Consider the following 9,922-nt stretch of genomic DNA (forward strand, 5'->3'; position numbering starts at 1 on the left):
TTCTGCAGGTCTCACCTAATTTCATAGAACGTACCTCAAAAAAAGGCTTCTCCTCCAAGTCGATCTTGGACAGTGTCCCCCAGTATAAGCAAACCTTACAGAAATGAAAGAGAGGGAATGGCCAAAAAAAAAAAAAAACCTAAAAAGATCATCTGCTTGTTTGCGAGTGTATGGACCAATTGATATGTTTTTTGCTAACAAGAAGCTCTGAGGAAGATGTTATCCTGGCTGTTCATAGATGCCTTGGAGTACTGTCTCACTGTGGGGTATTTAGGCAGAGAAGGCGATCTCAGAATTTTAGTTTTTCAGAACAAATGTTTCCTGTCTCCTCAGAACACATTTCTGGGCCAAGTGAGCTCCTGCCTTATAAATGTTTCCAAAACCAGAAGAAAGAACTCCTGCCTCTCTTTTTATCATTTTCTTTCTTTCTTTTTTTTTTCACATTTGCAGAAAATTCAGCATCCAATTCGCCTCCATGTGGATCCAGATCTGGTATGGTAGAGACCATTCACCCAAAATTTTGTAGGCAAAACCTGCTCCTCTCTGCAGAAGGCTCAAGTGAGCATGAAAGGTGCCTGGTAGGGCTGATGCTGCCTTCACTGCTCATGGATCAACACGGCTCCATGGCATTATGACAAGTGGGGAAAATGCAAAACCTGCTGAAGGGGCAAGACATAGATTTTCTGTAATTAGTAGCTGATGCTTATTGATTTTTGAAATAGCAACTCTTTAAAATGAGGACGGGTTGCATGATGGTCACAGTGGCCCAGAGAAATGTGCTCGAGCTCTCAGTCCGCTTCAGGAGCAGATAACAGCGACAACATCACCACATTTAGCAGCATCCAAATATGCCTGCAATGGATCGAGGAGCACATCTAAAACCGCTTTCACTTCAGGGCAATTTGTGCAAATAAATACAAGCATTTCTAAGGTTTGATTGACTGAAGTCAGTGAGAAAGTCTCTGCTGACTCCGCTGGGCTCCAGATAAGGTTCTTCAGTTCAGTGGCTTCCAAAATGCATCTGCTTTTCTGATTTAGTGCTATTGTTTGATGCAGGTCAAAACCAAATGAGCCTTAATTAGCTTCAAACTGAGTTCCCATGTTTACAACGTACTGTTTCGTGTTTGTACTTAATTCAGATATATACGTTATCTGTGAATTTTGGCTTTTCTTGAAATACCTGCTTCTCTCACAGTCTCTCACTAACTACATTGCCATGTTGCTAAATTCTCACACAATCAAAGGTACTGTAAGAACAGAGGAAATTCTTGTATATCAGGACAGAAAAAAAACGCATACAACTTCTTTGCTCACTGATGCAACCAAAACACCCAGGAGTTATTATAATGTGCATTCCCTTGACAGAGACTTTTATTTCATGCAAATTACTATGATTAAGATTCGAATACTTTTTTTTTCCATTTTCACACATTACTTAATCAATGTGAAGTACTGTGTAAAAATTGCATCTCTTCATAACAGTGATTTTGACCAAGTCAAGTGTTGCTGCTAGACTCCTAATCCAGACTTGTGATTCAATTATCATTTAGAGACTTTCTAAATTCAAATTAAGTTTACAAAAAAAAAGTTAACATCAGTATGGATCATTTGTAGGTTTTATCAAAATAGCTTCCTATTGCAAGGGAATGTAAAATGTGTTAGGTTCTTTCTGTTTCATTTACTTATTTAACTTAACGTGAAAAATATACAGTGCTGCATAGAAATGGAGGATAGAAATGCATGCCTTGGGACGATTCTTTTTTATATTTTATAGTCAGACACCCTGAGAATTCTGGATCTGAGCATTGACTGAAGCAAGCACGTTACCAGATCTTCAAGAGCCACCACTCATCAACTGAGACAGAAAAATGAACAGTTACCTGCTTCAGTCCTTGGCGCAAAAATGCTTTGCCTACCCCAGGTAAGAGATAAAAATTTGTCTGTTGAAAATCTCCCTCTTGACAGTGATCTGTTTTAAAAATGGGATAGGATATCCACATATGGGGAGTCAGGTGCCCATGAACTGCTATAAGCTCATGGCTTCCAGTTGTAGACCTCAAGTAGGCTTGTAGGAACAAGCTCAGTATGGGCTGCCTCATGGATTTGAAGGCCAGCAATACATATCATGATGGTCTGGCCCTTTATGTTTTCATGCAGTTTAGCATGGAAACCCCTTCCTCAAAGCCAGCAATGCTGGCAGAACCTGAACATTTCAGGGGTCAAAAAAACCCCAGTTACTCGACTGAGAGTGCAATCAATGAAGAAGTTGATACATCCCTTCACCCAGGAGATAATACAATCCATTCTGTGCAGTCTTAGCTGGGAGTTCATAATGTAAAGCCTCTAGATTTTAGAGCCTAGCTAGAAAATTACATTTTCATTAATATTTTGACTAATTATTCTAACTAAGCCACCTAGAAAGGTTACCTGGTCTCTTAAATCTGGTATGTGTCTAGTATGCTAGCAATTTTCCTTCCCTTTGATTCCTCACAGGACAGAAATTAGACATTGTCATTCCATATTATTTGCGACATGTTGACATTATAATTTAAAAGGATGCAGCAGTTCTGAACAGCTGGAGAGTAATCCTGAACAATCCTTGACAGTTTCCTTTGGAGGATGAATGCCCCTCCCTGGAGAACTGTACAGGCTCTTATTTAAAACTAAGAGCTAATTTTAGACAGTTTGCCCTCTTAGAAATGCATGCCACAGAGACTTCTCTACATGGTGAACAGCAGTGACCAGAGATAAGCACCCACACAGAAAGAGAGAGCGCTAAAATAGATTTTTCCTCTTCTAAAAGACATGACTTGCTTGCAATATTGCCTGATGGAGCCAAAGAGAGGCTCTCATTACTGGTGCTCTTCAAGACAGCCCTCCCTGATGCTATGCTGAGCTGAAAGCTTCTTGGCGGCTTATCTGGGGACTACTGAGGCTTGCTTCTCCTCAGAGACTTGGAGAAATTTGTGCAAGCAAGGAAATGTTTTTCTTCCACCCACAGCTTCAGCACACTGTGCTTGAGCCTCTTCCTCCTGGAAGATGCAGGGAGGAAATCGCAGCAGGGTTGTGCATCCCTTCCAACTCTCGATGGTCTTTCTTGGCCTGACACTGTATGGCCAGTGACAGGAGTCAGCAAATATCTTGTGTAGGGGGGAACACGTGTTGTATGGCTTGGTCTTGTGGGTGGCTGAGGGGTCAGACAGGGAGGGCTGTGGGACATTTCCCATCAATCATCCCTCTAGGAGCAAAGGAAGATGGAGGTTCCACCTTTGATGGCATCCCAATTCTGCAGCTAAGGGTTGGTCTTGAAGACAGATTCGAGTACTTCTTTCCAAAGAGTGCTTTTCTCTTGAGCCAAAAGCATCTTGACTTTTTTCCTTTTCTTTTGGAGGAGAATCTTAACTTTACCTCCTCATATTCTTGGGACTTCCCAGGCAAAGGTACTCTGTGGGCAGGTCAAATATCAGGCTGAATCACTAGCCAGGTCTGTGGGGTGATTTGCCTTCATACTAAGGGTAGATAAAAATTGCTAAAGTGACTGCTGCCTTGCTGTGTGTCCTGTTGTCTGAAGAGAAGGACAAGGATAAGCAAGAAGAAGCCCTTAAGGCATAGCACAAATGGGTTTCTCTTGGAACTGTCAAAACAGAAGAGCTCTCCTGAAAAGCTGGTTCATGCTATGCAGCTCTTGTTTCTTCAGGGCTCAAGAGCAAAGAAGAGCTTGAGGGATCAAAACTTCTTGTGATGCAGAGACCAAGCAAAAACCCTCTGCCTGAAACAGGCTTAAGGCTGAGCCTGCTCTGTGTGACCTTTTTTATTGCTAGAACCGCAACAAACATTAGCATGGCCAGGGAACTGGGCACTGATGGCCAATTTCCATTCCACTAGCACCACTGAAGGACATTCTCACTGGCTTCAGTGTGGCTACAGCCCAACCTTTAGCCCGTACAAGGTCTTCTTCCAAGCTGAACATGTCATCCTGGGGGCAGGATGTAATTTCTGAATAAGAGTCTAGGTTGATTGCAGAATAAAAACGTCTAGAGTTGAGCTGTGCTACATACTGTGCCCAGTGAAGTCACAGGGAAGTTTGTCATTGGTATCAAGGACAACAGTTTGAGGTTCCTTTTTCAGTTGTCACTCAGAAGTTGGTATCATAGTTACTATCAGTAAAAAAATCTCTAGCAAATCAGGATAGTGCTTCAAAGAGGAAATTCTATCAGAAAAAAAAGAAAAAAAAGGCAAAAAAGAAAAAAAAAGGAGAAAAGGGAAGAAAAAAAGAATTCTTGATTCCAGTTTATTTAAATAAATGTAACTCCCCTCAAGTCTCAAAGCTATATTTTGGGCATTATGTTTTTCAAGAGCACAATACTTTTCTTGTAGAGTCTAGAGTGGCAAACTTAAAAATCCAATTTTGGACTGAAATGGCTTTTAAACTAATTTCACCACATTTATTCTATAGTTAAAGCTGACAATAAACCGAGTGCATATAAACCCACTGCTGCAAAATCTGTGTTGAGAGGACTTGATGACAGGAGTGAAGCTATTCCTGAAAAGAAGTGTTTGCAGGCCCTAGGCTCATTGCAGCACACGCAGTAGCTGAACGGGTTGGTACCCAGTTTTGTGCCTGTGGGGACCACAGGGATGGGAGATGAAGCTGTTTGAAGGCTCGTCTCTATGTAGGCACTTGGATGAATACCGAACATGCGAGTGCCAGAGCTGAACGGCTTATGGGACACAGGTGTTTGCACCTGATAAAAAGAGAGGACTGGTGATGTGAGAGTGCAGGAGTTGCAGGAGCGGAAGTCAAGCCTCAGTGTCTTTGCTTGAATGATTCACTTGCCCTAAAATAATATATATATATATATTATTTGCATTGTATTTCCCAATGAGGACCAGATTCTTTGGTTAAGAAAGGACCTTAAGAGCAGTTCCAGGGACCCCATACATGGGAATGAAGGAGCCCATGAAACAAACACTATTTTAGGTCCTTTGGAATTGTTCTCAAGCAAATGTAACCAGCGCAAACTCAACCAGTTCCATCTGCAGAAAGAGTAAAATAAAATATAATAAAATAGCTTAGCAAAGTCTTAAAATCTGATATCCCTATTGATTTTCCATAGAGAGCATGCAGAGATGAACAGAAAGAGTATAATGCCCTCAGGTGGGTCTTTTTTTTTTGTACCTAGATGTAGAATGTATCTCATTAAGTCTAGTTTTACTAGAAAACATGCTCTACGAAGGGCCTTGCTCTAGGAAGGGCCTAAGTGCCTCCAAAGTCATTCTCAAGTGCCTAAACTTTGTTTACTTATATCCGTCCCCTGGGAAAATCTTCAGAAGTCTTGAGTCTTCCGAATTTCCTGCATTTCTCCTCATGCCTCCAGAGAATAGCAAAAAAAAGCACAGGTAAGGGTGCCCAATAGGAACACCCAGTGGCACAGAGGGAGTGCATTTGCTGCAAATATTTTACTCTTCTCAGGAGCAAACGAAGGTGAAGATTTGTGGGGAGAGATACTCTGCTCGCTGCTATGTCTGGAGCAAAATGTTGTAGAGCCCAAAGCTTTATTCTCCTTCAGCATCCTGGACTTCAGTCTGCTTCCCTCCCACCTCAGGAGCAGAAGTTTCCTCTAAACATGTTCTCTCCGATCAACTTGCTACTCTTGACTGAGTCTTGTTACCATCCACATCTTGTCTTTAAGCATAAAGTTGATGTGAGTCTGTTTAACTGCCTCTGAGCTGATGCAGGAGGCATGGCGGAATACCTTGACCAAACCAAGGTCAGGGATGAGTCTCACTAATTCTGCTCTTTGGAGAAGGTTGATATCTTCTCTTAAATTCATTCAATCTTTGTATAGCATCCCTGGGGCAGCCTGCTGGGGAGATGTCTAAGAGAGGCTGAAGAAAAACATGAAGAAACTTTTACCTGAGAGATCTGGGACCATGTTTCCCTCTGAGTTCTGCACATCTCCTGGGACCTCCCTCTCATCTGGTGGTCACAGACCTCCTGGTGACCATAGACCCCTAACAGAGATCAGCAGGGCAGATTGCTGATGAGGCACTTGTACCTGCAGTGAATTGTATGCTGTGGCCTTCTACCATTAGAAGCATGGGCAATTCTCATCCCAAGTAACTGTCTCCAAACCAAAATTGGTGCTACCCATGAAGAAAAAGCCTGTGTCTCCCTGTAACCTCAAGTCTTCCCCAGAGACAAATTTGACAGTGAAAGTGCTTCCTAAAGTGCCTTTAGGAAGTCTGGTGTCCATCTCTGACTTGCTTTGTCCACTGGCCTTGAAAAGACATTGCTTCCAGCATATAAAGAAAAACAGCAAAACCTGCCTCCTTTCTTTTGTTCTTGCACATTTTCAATTAAAATAGATTTGTGCAAGCTCTACCGAAAGCACCACAAATCTCTTTGCATGGTTAAAGTTGATTAATTGAGGTCAGAAGTGAAAATTAAAAATGGCAGGAGCTAACAAAATACAAACAGCTTCTCTGGGGCCTTTGCGGATGACAGAGCACAAATGGGGAGGCATGAACTGATTCCGCCTCCAGGAGGACCTGCCTACTTCCCTTTGGGTTAAACACTCAGGAGAGGAGCTGGGTGGTGGGGAGCGGGGTTGCCCTCAAAGTAATATGTATATCATCCTCAAGATAATCAATTTATTACAGATGCTTTGTAAACTTCCGTGTTGAAGAGCGCACGCCATAATACTTTCGAAATCCCTAGGGGTTGTACTTGATACCCATTTGTTATTTCCTAATGCTATTCAGTCTTTTTTTTTTTTCTTAATTTCTTTTTTTTTCTGAAGCTTGTAGCAATAAGCCTTAGACTTATGTCAGCTGTTGCCACCGCTCTTGCCATTCCGCAGTGAACTTTGTGCGCGTTTTCGTATTCCTTTCCTTACACTCCTGATAAAAGCATTATCAGGGAAATTCAAAAGCAAGCAGAAAACTGGCATAGCTAATTTAGGCTAATTAGTATGGCAGAAGCTGAGTCTTGTACTTCAGAGGTTCCCATGCCCTCCCATGTCTCCACCTGATCGCCTTGTCCAGCAGCAAACCCAGGAGGCAGCTCCAATTATATCATAACCTCTTCAAACACCAAGCCACTCAAGCTAATTTTATCCTATTAAACAGACTGAAGGATTCAGAAGAAAGGTTCTCCCCAAAAGCTTCAATTACCAGTGTCCCTGATTACCATCTTTACAATCCTATATGCTACAGTTAAATACTTTTTTGCTTAGTGTTGCTTTCTTGATTTAGATGAAAAGCAAGTATTAAGAGCATGTCTTTTCAACTCAAGCAAGTGACATTCATAAAAAAAAAGGGACCCTCTCGTTATTAGCGTGTTTAATCAAAGTCAAGTTTAAAACCGTTCAAAGACAATGTAATCAGGGAAATGTAAACATCCCCCGTGCACCCGGTGGCATTTAAAGCAGCCACAGGTAACTTGCAAATAACAGCAGAGAGGTCCAAAAGTAATAGGTCTAAAAGGGCAAAAAGAAAAAAAAAATAAAAAAGGAAAAAAAGAAAAAAAGAAAAGAAAAAGGAAAGGAAAACAGCAGGACCTCCTCCCAAAAAAGGAAATGTCAAACGGTGCTTCAAGCAAATCTCACAGCACTAGTAACACAGAAAACTGGACCTGAAGTATTTACCTGCTGCATTGGTCCTTGCACCAACACATGGTAGGCATTGGCCTTGAGCATGCAGTCACCTAGACTCGCCTTGATCACACATTTGCGTGGGCTTAGGCCACCACACAACCATTTGTCCTTCTGCCCTGGGCTTTTTGGTGGCCTTGAGCCAGTGCTCTCCAGTCTGTGATGTTCCTCCTCTGCTGTCCTGGCCCACCAAGGTCACTGACAGCCTTGCTATCATTTTTGGCCAGTGCCTCCTGCAAGGGGGCTGCAGTCTTGGCTGATGACTCCAGGTGCTGCTATAATTCCAATAATAATTGTAGGAACCAGCCTATTATTTTTAAAAATAGAGAGGGAAACTGAAAGAAAAGAGGCCACTTGAGCATCTTGCCCAAGTACTGGACTGGGGAAAAGTTCAAACAATGTTTGGTCGTACATAATTTATATGAAAATAGAGGAAGGATCTGGATCACTTGGAAAATTCAGAGTTCCTACAATTCAGTAACACAAGTTACAGCAAAAACATTTTTTAAAAAAACAAAATTACTCTTCATGTTTCCCAAACACACAAATTTTGCTAATTTCCTATTCTCCCACGCAGAACCTTTTTAGAAAAAAACACTTATGATCATTAATATTCTGATTTTCTTTCAGTGTAATCCCAACTTATTAGGTCCCTGTCCATCACAAGCTGGAGGTATTTGGAGCTTGGATTTTCTTCTCATCTGGTCACCCTTGCTGCTGAAAATGAGCATTTTTCTTTCACTTTAAAAAACAAACAAACAAACAATTTCTCTCACTTAGCAGAAGCTGAATGAGTTTCACCCAATTGCCCACTCTTTGGGAGATATTGAAATGCTATTGTCTCGAGACAATGATTCTCATGCAAATGAAACAACAGCTAAACAAGAAACCTCCCTATCTCTGTTTGGGCCAATTTTCTTAACGTTTCAGCAAAGCTTAATCTGTTGGCGTAAGTGTTTAGGCCCATTAACAGCTAAAGTCACAGAGTCCACAACTCACCCTGCTGACAGTAAACAAGGAATTTGAGGAATGGCCTTTAAACAATGGCTAAGCCACAAACCATTTTGTCATCAAATGCTGTGAAACGCACATGGGCTGATGATTTTCTTCCTTGGGTTACAGCTATTTGAAAGAACAGCTTCCCTCCCCTGAGTCCCAGCACCCTCCAGGCTTGGGTTACAGCTGTTTTATTTGCCTTTCCAGCCCTACAGCTGTGGGATTGGTGATGCAGGTGTGCTCCCGACAAATGACTCATTCCAAGGCTTCCACTTATTTATTTGTATTGACTGTCTCGGAGGCCAGGGCCCCTCTGTGCTTGGCACAGCACAAACACAGGACAAGAAGATGCTCCGAGCCCTGCAGGAGAGATTCCCGGATTTAAGGTCTGCAAGAACAATTATGATCTTTGCATGTCCCCAGTAGGCCAGAAGATCTCATCATGGGAGTCCTGTGCTCAGATCCTCACTGGTGTCACAGATGAAGAGAGAAATGAACCTGTGGGAGAGAAATAAATGGTAACTGCTAAATAAAACCCAGGAATTTTATGCACCTTGATTTCCTCAGTTGGTAATAAAACAAAGAAGTGAAGAGCCATGTCTTACAAACCCTTCTCTTGTTTGCTTCCTATGGTGGAGGGAAGGAGAAGATGCCACCCCAGGACCTCTCACCCAAATTGTCCTCTTACCGTCCTGCTGAAAGGCAGTGGAGAAGCCAGAGGCAAAAGGCAAGGCTGAGGCGCAGAACAAGCTCCCTTCAGACTTCTGAAGGACTTCAAAGACAACAGAGCTGTACGAATGAATGGTACCAAAGGCCCAGTCCCAGATAAACCACGACTAATAATTTGATCTTCTAAGATGATGTGAGATAACCTTATTTTTCCCAGTTCTCAGCAGGAAAAAACAAAGAACGGTGAAGAGAAGAGGTAAGTACAACAAGGAGAGGATAAAATGTTCTTTGGCTTCATATGTAGGTGTTCTTCTATACTCTGATTTAAATTCAGATGTCCTTCAAAATTACGCTACACCCATCGGTGCCAGCAAAGGAGGAATCCTTGTCAGTGTTATTGGGGAATGTGAGAGAAGGAAGGAAGGAAGAGAGCAAGAATAAGAGCAAGAGTTTCTGGCTGTGCCAAAAACACCACCGGGTATCAGCCTGGAGCCACTGAGGACCCTTTTCATGTCACAACTCTTGACTGTCCTTGTTTCACTTCTCTACCTGTCACATTCATTTCCATTAAGGCAAGATGAATACACAAGAGTATTTTTGAA

Source organism: Tinamus guttatus, unplaced genomic scaffold (genome assembly GCF_059628265.1).
Source record: "Tinamus guttatus ecotype Peru unplaced genomic scaffold, ASM5962826v1 Tinamus_guttatus_pri_ptg000048l, whole genome shotgun sequence".
Lineage (NCBI taxonomy): Eukaryota > Metazoa > Chordata > Aves > Tinamiformes > Tinamidae > Tinamus > Tinamus guttatus.